This window comes from Armigeres subalbatus, chromosome 3 (assembly GCF_024139115.2).
Source record: "Armigeres subalbatus isolate Guangzhou_Male chromosome 3, GZ_Asu_2, whole genome shotgun sequence".
NCBI classification, from domain to species: domain Eukaryota; kingdom Metazoa; phylum Arthropoda; class Insecta; order Diptera; family Culicidae; genus Armigeres; species Armigeres subalbatus.
This window is the reverse complement of record NC_085141.1, coordinates 79448807-79467017: the sequence shown is the minus strand read 5'-3', so window position 1 is coordinate 79467017 and position 18211 is coordinate 79448807. Positions and strand designations below refer to the sequence as shown.

The 18211-nt window shown below is 43.9% G+C and overlaps 1 protein-coding gene across 5 annotated transcripts in view; it reads left to right on the top strand.

Moving 5' to 3' along the window:
* Positions 1-18211, top strand: part of LOC134224100 (poly [ADP-ribose] polymerase tankyrase) — a 60774-nt gene that overhangs the window by 7025 nt on the left and 35538 nt on the right. The gene's annotated exons all lie outside the window — the stretch shown is intronic.

Below are 18211 nucleotides of genomic sequence, written 5' to 3'. Positions count from 1 at the left end.
GACAGTTCCGTTGTATGGAGCTCCATATAAAAAAGTGGTGTCTTTATAATTATTTCCAGATTTTGAGGTCAAAATCAACAGAGATGTATACAATTTACTCAAAGATCGAAAGTTCAAGTTAAAAACAGGTGCCTAGAAAAATTTCAGCCAAATCGAATCGCTACGAATCGAGATATCGATCCTCAATCATGATGAAAATGTATGAAAATCATGCTAGTCTTTAAACTTATTTCCGGCGGTATATTTCTAATGCATATTCGTATTCATTCAACCATCGAACTGTAACTTTACAGATAGTTGCGTATTTCGATCTCAACAGTAAGTGGTTGGATTCCCACCAACGATTTTTTTTCAAATGATGTGCATATGCATATTGTAATTAATGACCACTTGGGTGTTTAATACCCGGAAATATGCAATGAATTTTGATTGACCTCCCATTTTTGCCTTTCCCGTACAACAAAGTTGTATACGAAGAATCTATGACAAAAGGTCGAAAGGACAAAAGGTCGAAAAGACAAAACGTCGAAAGGGACAGAAGGTCGAAAGGGAAAAAAGTCAAAAAGTACAAAAGGTCGAAAGGGACAAAAGGTCGAAAAGTACAAAATGTCGAAAGGGGCGAAAGGTCGATAAAGAACAAGTTGATAATAAGTTGGGTGTATTAGAAAAGAATTTGTGAAATGCATTTAATTTCAAGCAGATTTAACATACTCATCTCATCAATCAAAATTGAAGAATGAGCAATTTTCAAAGAAGGAGAAATTACCATGAAACAATATTATGAATATCTGGATAGTTCTGTTGGAGATAAAAAAGATTGTTGATCTTGGAAATAAGTAAAACTTGTATTGCGCGAGACAGAGTTGTCCTATACAGATGGAAAAAAAATTGCTTTTCTTTCCACTGTTTTTAACAATCAAATAAAATTCATTCAATGAGTGCAAATATTAGATGGATATCTAAGGTTTTCTAAATGTCACTTCGATCTGCCAAAATAGTGCACGCCGCAGCCACCCAGGCGCACGCATTGAAAAAACACCGGTGTGTAAATGCTCCCCCAGACCTAAGCGATTTCATCGCTTCGACGGTGACAGCTTTGCCAATTGTGTAAAGTAACTCTGGTGCGAGATTGATTCTTTCCGTTTCAGTTTCTTGTCTATTTCGACCTTTTGTCCATTTTGATCTTCTGATCTTATTGATCTTTTCTTTCTTTCGGCTTTTGCCCCGTTCGACGTTTTGTTTTTTCGACGTTTTGTCCCTCTCAACCTTTTGTCCTTTTCGACCATTTTTCCCTTCGACCTTTTGTTTTTCGACCTTCTGTCTTTCGACCTTTTGTCCCTAACCCGTGCCAAATTCTGATAGAAGGCGCGGAGACTTCATAGTGTTAATAAATACCATTATATAAAACAGTTGGAACAGGCCAGGCTTTGTCTCGTGCGGTAAGGGGTCGTACACGTATTACGTAGGTATTTTTTCTGGGTTTTACTGCCCCCTTCCCCATGTAAGATTGTTTTCATACAAATGATTTTTTATTTATATGGTGCATAAGAAAATGACGGACTCCCCTCCCTTCATAAGAGCCTACGTAATATGTGTCCGGCCCCTAAGTTGATATCACACTGAGACACATCAAGCGGTGCATGCTTTCCAGCTTCAGTTGGTTACTGCACCATTTGCCCAGGCGGGGCAGCCTAGTCTAAAGAGAGATACAGCCACGCCAGCCAACAGCCTACGTCTACTAAAGCAAACTCTCGATCTATTGAACGTCACCTTCGATAATGCAGCGATAGCTATTGAAGCTTAAGTTCCCACTTGTGCTCTTGCAGGCACCGACGTGGATCACTGCCTCTTTTACCGGCTTTTGGTTGCTAACGATGACTACCTCAGTCTTAAGATGTTAGTTTCAACCTTTTAGTGCTCATCTATTCCGCCACAATGCTGATCACATGAGATGCAGTCAGTTAGAAATTGAGTTTCCCGGGATGGTTCTTTGCGGCACTCCTGCGACTATAGGAACACTACTCTAACCGACATCTGTCTCGTAAGCGATTCTTTCGAAAATTTTGAACATGCTCACAGGCAGGCTAAGCTACGATGGTTTTTGAATTGATAGTTTACGGCCCCCGAAGAACTTTCCCGTAGTGTCGATTAGACAGATTGGTCTATACGTCGAAGAGACACCAGGCGGTTTCCCAGGCTTTCCATAAACCCTTCCCTGTCCCTTCCGGAAACTGCACTCATTCCGGCATCTCTGTATAGCTGACCTGAACATGTTCGGGTTTGCTATGATCGCTGTTATTTGGTACTTAATTGGTGCGGGCGGTTTCGTTGCTCGATGCACCTTTGCTGCGGGCTCGCTGCATCCCCCGTCTAGCCCTAAGGTAGCTAGGTTGATCGTGGGGTCAGTAGGTCAGTATTTCGGGCGCCTATCATATCTTGGTTGAATCTTTCTCGGCATAGTGGCGTCCCAAGCGCGTGATAGAACAGATCGGGACCGATTTGCGATTTGGGCGTAACTTATTTTGTAAACAAACATTGGAAGGCGAATTCCTGCTAGAACAAGCATTTCATTAGGAAACCGTGGTATAGATACGACAGATTAAGCTTTCCTCTACCAGATAAGGGAATTAGTTTGGGATGAAAACGCTTGCATTCTCCGGAGTCTATGAAGCAATGTTTGTTTACAAAATAAGTTACGCCCAAATCGCAAAGCAGTCCCGAGATATCAGTGCATCCCCGCTTAAACTGTCGGTGTTGACCTCCAGTCCTAGGAGCGGAGAGAAAACTTCGCTGTCAAAGTGTACCGCCTTCCACACACGGACCTGACGGAAATGAACTGATTCGGAGGGCTACAACCCATGATAAATTTCTTTTAATAAGCCCCAATTGCGAGGGGCACCGGTTCTGATGATGCATTTCAACTTGTTTTACACAGCTGTGCGAAAAATATGGTCCCCAACATAAAATGAGCGAGAACAAAGCGTTTTATCAAACTCCCTCGGTGGGGGCCGCCTATCCGAATCAGTTTTTTTTAAATTTAGGGGCCGTACACATATTACGTAAGCACTTTTGGGGGGAGGGGGGTCTGTCAATATCTTACGTGCTATATAAATAAAAAATCTTTTGTATAGAAGTTTAAGCGGGGATGCACTGATATCTGTTCTATCACGCGCTTGGGACGCCACTATGCCGAGAAAGATTCAACCAAGATATGATAGGCGCCCGAAATACTGACCTACTAACCCCACGATCAACCTAGCTACCTTAGGGCTAGACGGGGGATGCAGCGAGCCCGCAGCAAAGGTGCATCGAGCAACGAAACCGCCCGCACCAATTGAGTACCAAATAACAGCGATCATAGCAAACCCGAACATGTTCAGGTCAGCTATACAAAGATGCCGGAATGAGTGCAGTTTCCGGAAGGGACAGGGAATAGGCTGTTGGCTGGCGTGGCTGTATCTCTCTTTAGACTAGGCTGCCCCGCCTGGGCAAATGGTGCAGTAACCAACTGAAGCTGGAAAGCATGCACCGCTTGATGTGTCTCAGTGTGATATCAACTTAGGGGCCGGACACATATTACGTAGGCTCTTATGAAGGGAGGGGAGTCATTTTCTTATGCACCATATAAATAAAAAATCATTTGTATGAAAACAATCTTACATGGGGAAGGGGGGCAGTAAAACCCAGAAAAAATACCTACGTAATACGTGTACGACCCATTACCGCACGAGACAAAGCCTGGCCTGTTCCAACTGTTTTATATAATGGTATTTATTAACACTATGGGTCTCCGCGCCTTCTATCAGAATTTGGCACGGGTTAGGGACAAAAGGTCGAAAGACAGAAGGTCGAAAACAAAAGGTCGAAGGGACAAATGGTCGAAAAGGACAAAAGGTTGAAAGGTTTCGTACAAGTCGACAAGTCGAGTCAAGTACGAGACACTGAAGACGACCACACAGTTGTGGTCGAAATACGTATCTGCAAAGATAACGAAAATTAACTAGTGGAATTAAATGGAGAGTACTTAATTCGTCTTAGACGGTTGCAAATCACTGTTTTTCGATGTTTCTGCATACATTTTCCCATGTAAACTTTCAACGAGTTTAGCACCGCCCAAACGTTGACCGATTTGGCTGAAATTTTGTCCAGAGCATCAGGGCATCAAATAGAACCGAATAAGAGGCCCATCAAAAAATTTTAAAAAGTGTTTTTGAGCCACCTTAACCTTAGTAAGATGTTGGGGTCAATATGACCCAAAACGAAACTTCAAAGTAGAATAACTTTTTACCTGATAATCCGATCGTTCTGAAATTTCTTGACTTTTAATATTTTGTGGAAATGAAGCATATGACATGAAAAAAGTATTTTAAGGTGCAACAGGAACGACCCCACAAAAAAAGTTACGAATAAGATGTTAGGGTCATATTGACCCAGAAATGTAAATGCTTATAAAACAGTCAAATTATAACCGAATTACAAAGTTTATATACCGTTCGAAAGATAAACTCATCAATTTTGTGGCTATGTAGTGATATGCTGGTTCTGGAGACAATGGCCACCGGGAAACGACTTCCACGGGGACCTTGTCGGTCATATAAGGGGAGCATAAAAACCGCTCCATATATGCCATTCGATCGCTAATTCTTCATAGATTCTCTTAAAACGGTAATGTATGGTCCATGAAAGGGCTTCCGACGAAAGTGGCCACTCCTGGTACATGCAAGGTGCCCCCAGGGAATCCGCAGGAGGGGACATTTCCGTTTTAGCACCAAAATATACCGTGCGGCGGCTCTTTCGTCATGATGTTCCACCAAACAAATGGTTATGCGCTTGAAATCGATAAGTGACCACATTGGCCACTCCTGGTACATGCAAGGTGCCCCCGAGGAATCCGCAGGAGGGGACATTTCCGTTTTAGCACCAAAATATACCGTGCGGCGGCTCTGTCGTCATGATTTTCCACAAAATAGATGATAATGCGCTTGAAATCGATAAAAGACCACATTGGCCACTCCTGGTACATGCAAGGTGCCCCCGGGGAACCCGCAGGAGGGGACATTTCCGTTGTAGCACCATAATATACCGTGCGGCGACTCTTTCGTCATGATTTTCCACCAAATACATGGTTATGCGCTTGAAATCGATAAGTGACCACATTGGCCACTCCTGATACATGCAAGGTGCCCCCGAGGAATCCGCAGGAGGGGACATTTCCGTTTTAGCACCAAAATATACCGTGCGGCGGCTCTGTCGTCATGATTTTCCACAAAATAGATGATAATGCGCTTGAAATCGATAGAAGACCACATTGGCCACTCCTGGTAAATGCAAGGTGCCCTCGAGGAACACGCAGGAGGGGACATTTCCGTTTTAGCACCAAAATATGCCGTGCGGCAGCTCTTTCGTCATGATTTTCCACCAAACAGATGGTTATGCGCTTGAAATCGATAAAAGACCACATTGGCCACTCCTGGTACATGCAAGGTGCCCCCGGGGAACCCGCAGGAGGGGACATTTCCGTTTTAGCACCAAAATATGCCGTGCGGCAGCTCTTTCGTCATGATTTTTCACCAAACAGATGGTTATGCGCTTGAAATCGATAAGTGACCACATTGGCCAATCCTGGTACATGCAAGGTGCCCCCGGGGAATCCGCAGGAGGGGACATTTCCGTTTTAGCACCAAAATATACCGTGCGGCGGCTCTGTCGTCATGATTTTCCACAAAATAGATGATAATGCGCTTGAAATCGATAAAAGACCACATTGGCCACTCCTGGTAAATGCAAGGTGCCCTCGAGGAACACGCAGGAGGGGACATTTCCGTTTTAGCACCAAAATATGCCGTGCGGCAGCTCTTTCGTCATGATTTTCCACCAAACAGATGGTTATGCGCTTGAAATCGATAAGTGACCACATTGGCCAATCCTGGTACATGCAAGGTGCCCCCGGGGAATCCGCAGGAGGGGACATTTCCGTTTTAGCACCAAAATATACCGTGCGGCGGCTCTGTCGTCATGATTTTCCACAAAATAGATGATAATGCGCTTGAAATCGATAAAAGACCACATTGGCCACTCCTGGTAAATGCAAGGTGCCCTCGAGGAACACGCAGGAGGGGACATTTCCGTTTTAGCACCAAAATATGCCGTGCGGCAGCTCTTTCGTCATGATTTTCCACCAAACAGATGGTTATGCGCTTGAAATCGATAAGTGACCACATTGGCCAATCCTGGTACATGCAAGGTGCCCCCGGGGAATCCGCAGGAGGGGACATTTCCGTTTTAGCACCAAAATATACCGTGCGGCGGCTCTGTCGTCATGATTTTCCACAAAATAGATGATAATGCGCTTGAAATCGATAAAAGACCACATTGGCCACTCCTGGTAAATGCAAGGTGCCCTCGAGGAACACGCAGGAGGGGACATTTCCGTTTTAGCACCAAAATATGCCGTGCGGCAGCTCTTTCGTCATGATTTTCCACCAAACAGATGGTTATGCGCTTGAAATCGATAAGTGACCACATTGGCCAATCCTGGTACATGCAAGGTGCCCCCGGGGAATCCGCAGGAGGGGACATTTCCGTTTTAGCACCAAAATATACCGTGCGGCGGCTCTGTCGTCATGATTTTCCACAAAATAGATGATAATGCGCTTGAAATCGATAAAAGACCACATTGGCCACTCCTGGTACATGCAAGGTGCTCTCGAGGAACACGCAGGAGGGGACATTTCCGTTTTAGCACCAAAATATGCCGTGCGGCAGCTCTTTCGTCATGATTTTCCACCAAACAGATGGTTATGCGCTTGAAATCGATAAGTGACCACAGTGGCCACTCCAGGTACATGCAAGGTGCCCCCGGGGAATCCGCAGGAGGGGACATTTCAGTTTTAGCACCATACCGTGCGGCGGCTCTGTCTTCATGGTTTTCCACAAAATAGATGATTATGCGCTTGAAATCGATAAAAGACCACATTGGCCACTCCTGGTACATGCAAGGTGCCCCGGGGAACCCGCAGGAAGGGACGTTTCCGTTTTAGCACCAAAATATGCCGTGCGGCGGCTCTTTTGTCATGATTTTCCACCAAACAAATGGTTATGCGCTCGAAATCCATAAATGACCACATTGGCCACTCCTGGTACATGCAAGGTGCCCCCGGGGAACCCGTATGAGAGGACATTTCCGTTTTAGCACGAAAATATGCCGTGCGGCGTCTCTTTCGTCATGATTTTCCACAAAATAGATGATTATGCGCTCGAAATCGATAAGTGACCACATTGGCAACGCCTGGAACCTATGAGGGGCCCCCAGGGAACCCGTAGAAGGGGACATTTCCATTTTTACACCAATATAAGCCGTGTGGCGGCTCTTTTGGTGTTTTCCCATCAAACAGATGGACGTGCGCTCGAAATCGATAAGTGACCACATTGGCTACATTTGAAACCTATGAGGCTCCCTCGGAGAACACGTAGAAGATGGCATTTCCATTTTTACATCAACTTATGTCATGCGGCGGCTCTTTCATCGTGATTTTCCTTCAAATAGGTGCCCTTTGAAATCGATTATTGACATATTGTCCACCCTTAGAACCTATGAGGTGCCCCCGGGAGCCCGTAGAAGAGTACATTTCCATTTAAACACCAAAATATGCCGTGCGGTGGCTCTTTCTTTGTTATTTTCTACCAAACAGATGGTCATGTGCTTGGAGTTGATTAGTGATATTGTCTACTCTTGGAACCTTTGAGATGCCCTGCGAACCCGTAGGAGAGGACATTTTCATGGTTATATCAAATGTACTGTACCGCTTGCGGCAGCTCTATCTTCGTCTATCATTGTCTACCCTGGCCACAAGTCTTCAAAAAGTTGGTTATGCGCTTGAAATTGTTCTTCATTTGAAATTGAGTACTGAGTCAAACTAAAAAAATAGTTTCTGGGCTACTGTGATGATTCCTTCGAACAGCTCTTCAAGGATTTTCTATTCCGCATCACGATATTACCATTAGTCGATGGTCCCTTCAATATCGACTCATAGAAGTTTGAGGTTTTCACCGATCGCCGTGGACAATGATATAAAAACGCAATAATCTAATAAAAAAATCTCTCCTTCTGTGAGACTCCTGCGGGTACCTTGTAGGTTGTAGATATTAATTTCAGAATGAATGACCTATTTGATAGAAAAAAAACTAGATTGGTCTACCTAGTGGTGATGGTGCCTTTATCGTTCGTTCAAAAGGGTTGAGAAATATATAAGAAAAGTCTAATATAACACCAATAGGTAGATAGCTCTTATTTTTCATATTTGTTTATTTGCATTATAAAATTTTCTGCTGAACGCAACTTATTGCAAGCCAATCGGATGAGCATAAGTGCCAGAAAAGTGATTTTCCCATGCAGCTGCTGAAATTAGTATTTTGGCCATAACTTCAGAGCCCATAGTCCGATCTGGCCAATTTCCAATAGGAAACAATAGGGCCGATGTCTTTAAGGGCCGATGTCCACGTAAAGTTTTTTCACGCTGCTTGCACGCCGCGTTCACGCAAGGTACCCAGCATCAAATGGAGTGATGCACACGTAAACGTTTGCACGACTACATTTGATGCCGGGTACCTTGCGTGGACGCGGCGTGCACGCTGCTTGAAAACACGCTGCGTGGGCATCGGCCTCAAGTAAGAGTAAGAGTAAGCACGGAAATGTCCTCTCCTATGAGCTCAACGGCGGTACTTCATAGGTTCCAAAATGGAAAATGTGGTCACTTATTCATTTCGGTATAAAAACGGAAATGTCACCATCTACGGGTTCCCCGTGGGCATCTCATTGGTTCCAAAAGTGGCCAATGTGGTCACTTATCGATTTCATGCGCAAAATCAGCTATTTTGTGGAAAATCATGACGAAAGAGCCGCCGCACGACATATTTCAGTGTTAAACGGAAATGTCCCTTTCTACGGGTTCCCCAAGGGCACCTCATAGGTTCAAGAGTGGCCAATGTGGTCACTTATTGATTTCGAGAGAATAACCATCTCTTTGGTGGGAAAACACACCGAAAGAGTCGCCGCTCGGCATATTTCGGTGTTAAAACGGAAATATCCCATTATACGGGTTCCCTGGGGGCCCCTGGTAGACTCCAAGAACGTCCAATGTGGTCAATCGATTTCAAGCGCATAATCATCTATTTTGTGGAAAATCATGACGAAAGAGCTGCCGCACGGTACTTATCCGTAAAATAAAAAATCACGATAATAAAGTTTAAAAAAAAGAAGCTGCCGCACGGCATATTTTGGTGTTAAAACGGAAATGTCCCCTTTTACGGATTCCCCGGGGGCACCTCATAGGCTCCAAGAGTGGCCAATGTGGTCACTTATCGATTTCGAGCGCATAATCATCTATTTTGTGGAAAATCATGACGAAAGAGCCGCAGCACCGCACACTTTGGTGCCAGAACGGAAATGTCCTCTCCTACGGGTTCCCCGGGGGTACCTTGCATATACAAGGAGTGGCCAATGTGATCATTTATCGATTTCAAGCGCATGACCATCTGTTTGGTGGAAATCATGACGAAAGAGCTGTCGCACGACATATTTTGGTGTTAAAACGGAAATATCCCCTTTTACGAGTTCCCCGGGGGCACCTCATAGGCTCCAAGAGTGGCCAATGTGGTCACTTAGCGATTTTGAGCGCATTATCATCTATTTTGTGGAAAATCATGACGACAGAACCGCCGCACGATATATTTTGGTGCTAAAACCGAAATGTCCCTTCCTGCGGGTTCCCCGGGGGCACCTTACATGTACCAGGAGTGGCCACTTTCATCGGAAGCCCTCTCATGGACCATACATTACCGTTTTAGGAGAATCTATGAAGAATTAGCGATCGAAAGGCATATATGGAGCGATTTTTACGCTCCCCTTATATGACCGACAAGGTCCCCGTGGAAGTCGTTTCCCGGTGGCCATTGTCTCCAGAACCAGCATATCACTACATAGCAACAAAATTGATGAGTTTATCTTTCGAACGGTATATAAACTTTGTAATTCGGTTATAGTTTGACTGTTTTATAAGCATTTACATTTCTGGGTCAATATGACCCCAACATCTTATTCGTAAGTTTTTTCTAATATCCGAAGAAGGTTAATATGTATGTATGTATATTAGACCTCTTCATGTTTTCAAAAGTATCAAAAATTCTACCGGTTAGCCCGGAATAACAATTCTTATGATAATTCGGATAAAATTTCGAGGTAGCTCAAGTCGATTTAGTGTTTTTGGGCTATTTTCAACTTTGAAAAAAATCTAACGGGAGATATAAATGCCGAAAACTATCGCAACAACCTCTATACCAGCGGTTCTCAACCTGGGGTACATGTACCCCTGGGGGTACCTTCGCCGGGCCCAGGGGGTACTTCGGATAAAAATGTGTAATGGCGAATTTTAATCAAATCTTATTGGTACAGTTTTGATACACGTATTTTTTTATTTAAAAATTTTGTCTTAAATATACATAATATGCATGGCGATCAGTAACTCAAAGAAATATATAGAATACTTCTATAGAATATTTTTCTCCACAACCAGCACAGTAAATGAAGGGCTGTGGAAGAAAAGATCAAAAGGACAGAACGACGAATGAACACATTTTAAAAATCTTCTATGCAATCTACCTATCTACCAATCTATGTGCCTGATCGAAAGCAAATGATGAATGATATGTTAAGAATATGCTTCTGAACCTTCATTTTACAGGCTTCGAAAGCCTGCTTCTAAACAGTTCGGAGGATTCCTTTCATGTGGATTGGGAGACTCCTTACAAGAGGTTCAGAAACCTACTTTTATTAGGCCCGGAAACCTACTTTTATTAGGCCCGGAAGCCTCCTTTCAAGAGGCCCGGAAGCCTCCTTCCAAAAGGCCCGGAAGCCTCCTTTCAAGAGGACCGGAAGCCTCCTTTCAAGAGGACCGGAAGCCTCCTTTCAAGAGGCCCGGAAGCCTCCTTTCAAGAGGCCCGGAAGCCTCCTTTCAAGAGGCCCGGAAGCCTTTTTTCAAGAGGCCCGGAAGCCTCCTTTCAAGAGGCCCGGAAGCCTCCTTTCAAGAGGCCCAGAAGCCTCCTTTCAAGAGGCCCAGAAGCCTCCTTTCAAGAGGCCCAGAAGCCTCCTTTCAAGAGGCCCGGAAGCCTCCTTTCAAGAGGCCCAGAAGCCTCCTTTCAAGAGGCCCAGAAGCCTCCTTTCAAGAGGCCCAGAAGCCTCCTTTCAAGAGGCCCAGAAGCCTCCTTTCAAGAGGCCCAGAAGCCTCCTTTCAAGAGGCCCAGAAGCCTCCTTTCAACAGGCCTAGAAGCCTCCATTTAAGGGGCCCGAAAGCCTTCTTTCAAGAGGCCCAGAAGCCTCCTTTCAAGAGGCCAGAAGCCTCCTTTCAAGAGGCCAGGCCTCCTTTCAAGAGGCCCAGAAGCCTCCTTTCGAGAGGCCCAGAAGCCTCCTTTCAAGAAGGCTAGAAGCCTACTTTCAAGAGGCCCAGAAGCCTCCTTTCAAAAGGCCCAGAAGCCTCCTTTCAAGAGAGTGCCAGAAGCCTCCTTTCAAGAGGCCCAGAAGCCTACTTTCAAGAGGCCCAGAAGCCTCCTTTCATGAGGCCCAGAAGCCTCCTTTCAAGAGGCCCGGAAGCCTCCTTTCAAGAGGCCCGGAAGCCTTCTTTCAAGAGGCCCGGAAGCCTCCTTTCAAGAGGCCCGGAAGCCTCCTTTCAAGAGACCCGGAAGCCTCCTTTCAAGAGACCCGGAAGCCTCCTTTCAAGAGACCCGAAAGCCTCCTTTCAAGAGACCCGAAAGCCTCCTTTCAAGAGGCCCGGAAGCCTCCTTTAAAGACGCCCGGAAGCCTCTTTTCAAGAGGCCCGGAAGCCTCCTTTCAAGAAGCCCGGAAGCCTCCTTTCTAGAGGCCCGGAAGCCTCCTTTCAAGAGGCCAGGAAGCTTCCTTTCAAGAGGCCCGGAAGCCTCCTTTCAAGAGGCGCGGAAGCTTCCTTTCAAGAGGCCCGGAAGCCTCCTTTCAAGAGGGCCAGAAGCCTCCTTTCAAGAAGCCCGGAAGCCGCCCGTCAAGAGGCCCGGAAACCTCCTTTCAAGAGGCCCGGAAGCCTCCTTTCAAGAGGCCCGAAAGCCTCCTTTCAAGAGGCCCGGAAGCCTCCTTTCAAGAGGCCCGGAAGCCTCCTTTCAAGAGGCCCGGAAGCCTCCTTTCAAGAGGCGCGGAAGTTTCCTTTCAAGAGGCCCGGAAGCCTCCTTTCAAGAGGCCCGGAAGCCTCCTTTCAAGAAGCCCGGAAGCCTCCTTTCAAGAGGCCCGGAAACCTCCTTTCAAGAGGCCCGGAAGCCTCCTTTCAAGAGGCCCGAAAGCCTCCTTTCAAGAGGCCCGGAAGCCTCCTTTCAAGAGGCCCGGAAGCCTCCTTTCAAGAGGCCCGGAAGCCTCCTTTCGAGGCCCGGAAGCCTCCTTTCAAGAGGCCCGGAAGCCTCCTTTCAAGAGGCCCGGAAGCCTCCTTTCAAGAGGCCCGAAAGTCTCCTTTCAAGAGGCCCGGAAGCCTCCTTTCAAGAGGCCCGGAAGCCTCCGTTCAAGAGGCGCGGAAGCCTCTTTTCAAAAGCCCCATAAGCCTCCTTTCAAGAGTCTCGGAAGCCTCTTTCAAGAGATCCGGAAGCCTCCTTTCATGAGGCTCTGAAGCTTCTCTTCAAAGGGGTTCGGAATATATCTTTCTAGAGTCTTGGAAGCTAACATTCAAGTGGCTTAGAGGCGGCCTTCCAAGATGCTTAGAAGCCTCGTTTTAAGTGGCTCGAAAGCCGCCTTTCAAGAAGCTCGGAAGCTTCTCTCCAAGTGTTCGATATAATTAATGAAAATTTCAACCAACTTTATGGAGAGTCATATATCCCGTCATTCCATTTTTTTATATATCTCAAGAGGTACACTTATTTTCGTTTACAGGAAGAACCAAATAGGGGGTACCTCAATTGATGCAAAAGTACGAAGGGGTACCTCTCAAGAAAAAGGTTGAGAACCGCTGCTGTATACGGAAGCTTTAGGTGTGGTCTACAAGTCTTGTGAACAATGCAATTCGTTTCGTTCATGTTTTGACCATGTTAAAGTGATTTTCGAGCTTTGAGGTGCATAAAAACAATGTTTCCCCTAAAAGTCGTTGTTCTATGAAATTCTTGAATTAATGACAAATCATTGCTAATCTTCTATATAATAAAAATGAATTGAGATTTCCTTCCTGACGATTTAACTCGTGAACGGGTTGACCAATATGCGAATTGTTTTGCCTAATCAATTCGTGTTGGGATCCGCAAGGTTTGTATATGCAAAAGGTTGATGAATTTAAAGGGGAAATGTAAAAAAACATTAGAATACAAAAAAAAATATATTAAGCTCTTTTAGTGGAATGTATTAAACCGTCTAAGACGAATTCAGTGTCTCGTACTTGACTCGACTTCGTCGACTAAGTCGAGTCAAGTACGAGACACTGAAGACGGCCTTACTGTTGAGGTCGAAATACGTATCTGTCAAGATACAATTAAGTGGTGTAATTCAATGGGATTGTATAAACTCGTCTTATGACAGGTGAAAACATTCCACTAAAAAGCTCAAAATAATTTTCTTAAGTAAATTCTTAAAAATTTCCGTGGGAGACTAAAGAGTTTTCAAGAAAAAATCTCTGGAATGTTTACGAAAAATTGTCCGTAAGTTTAACGGAAAGTTTTTTAGAATTTCTGCGGAGGATTGTTCAAAATGTCTCCACGAAAAATTGTTCGAAATTATCAGGATTCTGCAGGAAATTCTTTGTACATTAGACGTTCGATAACTGAAAGTAATTTAACTGCAATGCTTTTAACGGCATTTTGATAGTTACATCAGTTTTGCAGTTATCGGACAGCTGAGCTTCAAAACGATGTCAATGTCGATGATAGCTGCATAGCGCTGAACAATCAGGTGCACTTCTATTCTGACGCCGTCTGACAATTGTTTGCCGTCTTGAATGCGTCGCAGTTATAGAACGCCATTGGCTAACTGAAACGAAAACATGTTGCAGTTATCGAAAGACTGTAACTGACGAAAGAATGTATTGTCCGTAAGAAATTGTTAGAAAATCCCATTGGCCGCAAGCGACACACGGCCGAACTTGGCGTAATTTGGCCCAAATATACGTTTGCTCTAACAGGTCGTTTGGCCGAATAGATCATCAGCCCAAAAATGCTGTTTGGCCGAAATGGTCGTTTGGCAGAATGGAATATTTGTCCGAAAATATAGTTTAGTCAAAGAAGGTTGCAGAAAGTGCATTTTTGGGCCAAATGGCTCTTTCTACAGAATGATATTTTTTACCAAACGGCATTTTTGGCCAAATGATCTATATTCGGTCAAACGACTGCCAAAATTTTCCTTTTGCCATTGCCATAGCCATTGCTTTCGGACAAACTACATTTTGACAAGTTTTGGCCTGATAACGGTTTCCGTTAAACGTTTAGTTTTAGCCAAAAGGCCAGTATCGACTTAAAAATAGAGAGGCCACGGAATTTTTTTCAATGGTCAATAGACAAAAAGACCATTTCGCCAAACAAATGGCCATTTCTGACCATTTTACCCTTTCAGTACGAGGATCAGTGATTGAAATTTGGCCGTATTACCCGTTGGACCAAATGACTTTTCCGACCAAATGGCCCATTCTGACAAAAAACTATTTCCGCAAAAATTGCATTTTTGGCCAATGATCGTTTCGGCTTGGTAGAGCAAACGGCTTTTTCGACCGTCTGTCGATTTCGGTCAATTTTCTGAAGAAATAAAAAAAAATCCTCAAAAATTCCGAGCATTTTTTCGATGTTTTAAAGTTGGCTATGCCAAACTAGCCGTTTAGTGATGAACTTCTAAAAAATCACTCTAATAAAAGATAAAAAAAAACTAACCGTTCTATATAATCTAGATTGGGGAAGTCAACGTAAAGCATCAAGTGTGAATTTCAAAGAATACTTACTTGAAAGTAGTTTTCGTGGAAAATCTGAAAATATTTTTCGAATAACTATTCTGGAAAAACTGGAAATCATTTGTTAAAATTTTGAGGCGAAAATCAAAAGATTCTCCCATTATTGTCTTGAAAATATCCAAAATATCCAATTCAGCCGAACGACACTTTCGACCGAAAGTCCTTTTCGACCAAACGACTATTTCGGCCGAAGGACATATTCACGATTTTTCAGCCAAAGGAACTGTTCGACCAAATGACATTCTCGGCCAAATAACTTTAGGCTAGATATCCTAGCGAAGTCTGAAAACATAATGAGATCATATAGAAAACATATTTTGATTTTGACATCAAATTGAGTCATAATTCGTTTTCAAATATGTATAAAACATTATGATTGATTACATATTTTGATCTCATTTTGCTGTAGATTACTAAATTGAATGATATGACATCAAACTGTGTTTTATTTTGTTATCGGAAACCAATATCAAAATTAGTTTTCGATTTGCTCTCATCGACAGCAGGAATAGTTTATGATTGAATGTCACAGCAAGATATTTCTGCTATAGGGCACTGCACGGGCTGCTTTGTCTCTTTCTCGCTGCAAAGAAATTAGAAAACAACAAGGCCAGTAAATGTCAAAATTTATGGAGAACGAAAGAGAAAGAGATTTTTTAGTGCAGTGCCCCATTACGTTTTGTTATTTTAACCGTTAAAACGACCAAAAAGATATCAAATTAAGTAAACATAATCGATGATTTCACAACATTAAAAAAAAGTTATCGGTTTGCTCGGGAAGGCTTCTACCAAATAGCGGCGCACACCTCTATTGCGGAGTCCAAAGTATGAACAATTCCCTACCACGATGCGTCTCCGAATTTCTCTGTTGCTATCGTTATAGGAGGTCATCGCCCAAGTACACGAATTCTTCAACCATCTCGATTTCGTCACCACTGATACAAACTCGTGGTGGATGGCTAACATTGTCCTCTCTTCAGCCTCTTCCTATCACCTACTTCATCTTCGACGCATTGATAACTAGTCCGATCCGCTTGCTCTTTAGTCTGATGTAGGTTTCTTCCATCCTCTCGAAGTTATACGTGCCTTAATATAAATGTCGTCGGCGAAACCAAATAGCTGAATCCACTTCGTGAATATAGTACCATTCGTGTCAATCTCTGCCTACCGCATTACTCTCTCCAAAGCGATGTTGAATAGAGGCACCAAAGACCATTACCTTGCCGTAACCCTTTGCGCGTAATAATCATGGTGTGTTTTCATAACATGAAAACGCAATATATTCATGAAATCATGAGTCAATTTTCCATTTTCTGGAATGGATTTGCTTTGCGATGTTGTCCGCCCTTAGGGCAGGTATTTCTCTAAGTACTTCCACGAACCTCGGACAATCGAATGCCGCCACGTGTTTGGAGTCTCCTCTACGTGATACATGCCGGGCAGAAAGGCGACGACGCATGGTGCAGATATTGGCCTTTTCGACATATTGTCCGTTTCGATCTTTTGTCGCTACCGACCTTTTGTTCATCCTACTTTTTTTCCTCCGACATGTCTCTAACCCCTTTAAAATGAGTGAGTTCTTTGCGGCATAGTACATAATCGTCAGAACCTAGATTCGTCGAGCCGAGTATATGAAAGTCGGCCCTCCGAGCTTACTATCAAAAAATCTTTTTGAAATGAACAAGAAGGCTCGTTATACCTCGATGTACGAGAGAGTAAAACATGATTAACTCCCTACTTTATTATATCTATATTAGAGATACAAGAACCGGATATCAAAGCTTATGATTGTTAAATGAAATATTTATGCTTCAAATGCGAAACCACCCTGACCTTTGTTCGAGTATTTCAATTCTCATTAACAATTTACATCACTTAGCAGTAGTGTATCTTAATTTCCAGGCAATTTGAATATAAGAAGGCTATTACCTTTTTAACAACCGGGCATCATCAATGTCGATATTGATGAGTTACAATACGCACACAACCGGGCAAGAGAAACTTATAAAAAGCAAATAAAATGGGTTACAGACAACAATCTCAATGTAATGGAGCACTAATTTTCTAGCGGGCATCACCTGCTTGCACAGCAGCTGATTCTTTTTGGAGCTTTTCCCTTCCTATTCCAGCGACACCGACGAGTATTACTGTACCGCCAGGTGTGCCATATGGATCAATCGCTCGATGTTGCAGCGTGCCCGTTTGAACGGTGTTTGATCCGGTCGGCGGTGGCAAAACGTTTTCGAAAGACAGCTGGTGTTTGCGATAAATTCCAAATGAGGCAATTTCAACCCGAAAACCGAAAGTGTTTCGATGCTTGTTCACACGAAACCCTTCCATTTCGAGCACCGCCTTCCATGGCACAGCGGACCAAAACCTTGACCTCTCCCTTCGGTAGACTACCCTACCAATCTGCCATCAAAAGCATCGTGCTCCTTGGGTAATTGTGCTTCCACCTCAATCTTCCTAGACTATGCCCCACACAATCGCACAGTCGAACAGCTGAAGTTTGGTTTCGCGCAACTGGCATACTTATTGGTCGTCTATGATCGCGGCTTTTTTTTCTTGGTTCAACTTTCGACTTAGAGCACGACCCGTGTGCGGTTCATGATTACTGTGGCATGGTCTACAAACAAGCTTCCTGCAGCCAGCGACCAAACGATCACGACGGAAAGGCAAAAGCAAGGGCGGACACAACTGTGTCACGCTGCAGCGAATATTTGAGAAAAGATTGCACAATGTAACAACAGGTCGAAAAAATGGAATACATTTTGATAATAAATTTCATAAAATAATAAATAATTCACTAGTATTTGTGTTGTGTATTTATAATATTTCGTTCGTTCCTAAGAATCAAGCAGGAAAAGGGGTGTTTGGTTTTGAACTTCAATATAGAAAAAATCAAATACATGTTATAATCGAATCACTTGGTTCAGATTCTATTCTATCTCTCAGTCACATCATGTTAACACCTTTATGATTTTTTACCTGCGCCAAAAACAAACTGAAAACTTTTCCTAGATTTTTTCTATCAGTTCCGTTCATTCGACCTCGACGTATTTCAACCCTTTGTGCCCATCTACGACACCGCGTAGGCTGCCGGGGGAGATTGGATTGATGTGGTTTCACTTTTCACAGATAATGGTAAGCTCTAGGCGGCGATTCTTAACCCAAACACCCTTGTACCACGTATCGCGTCGTCCGCTATAGAGCTGAAATGGAAATCC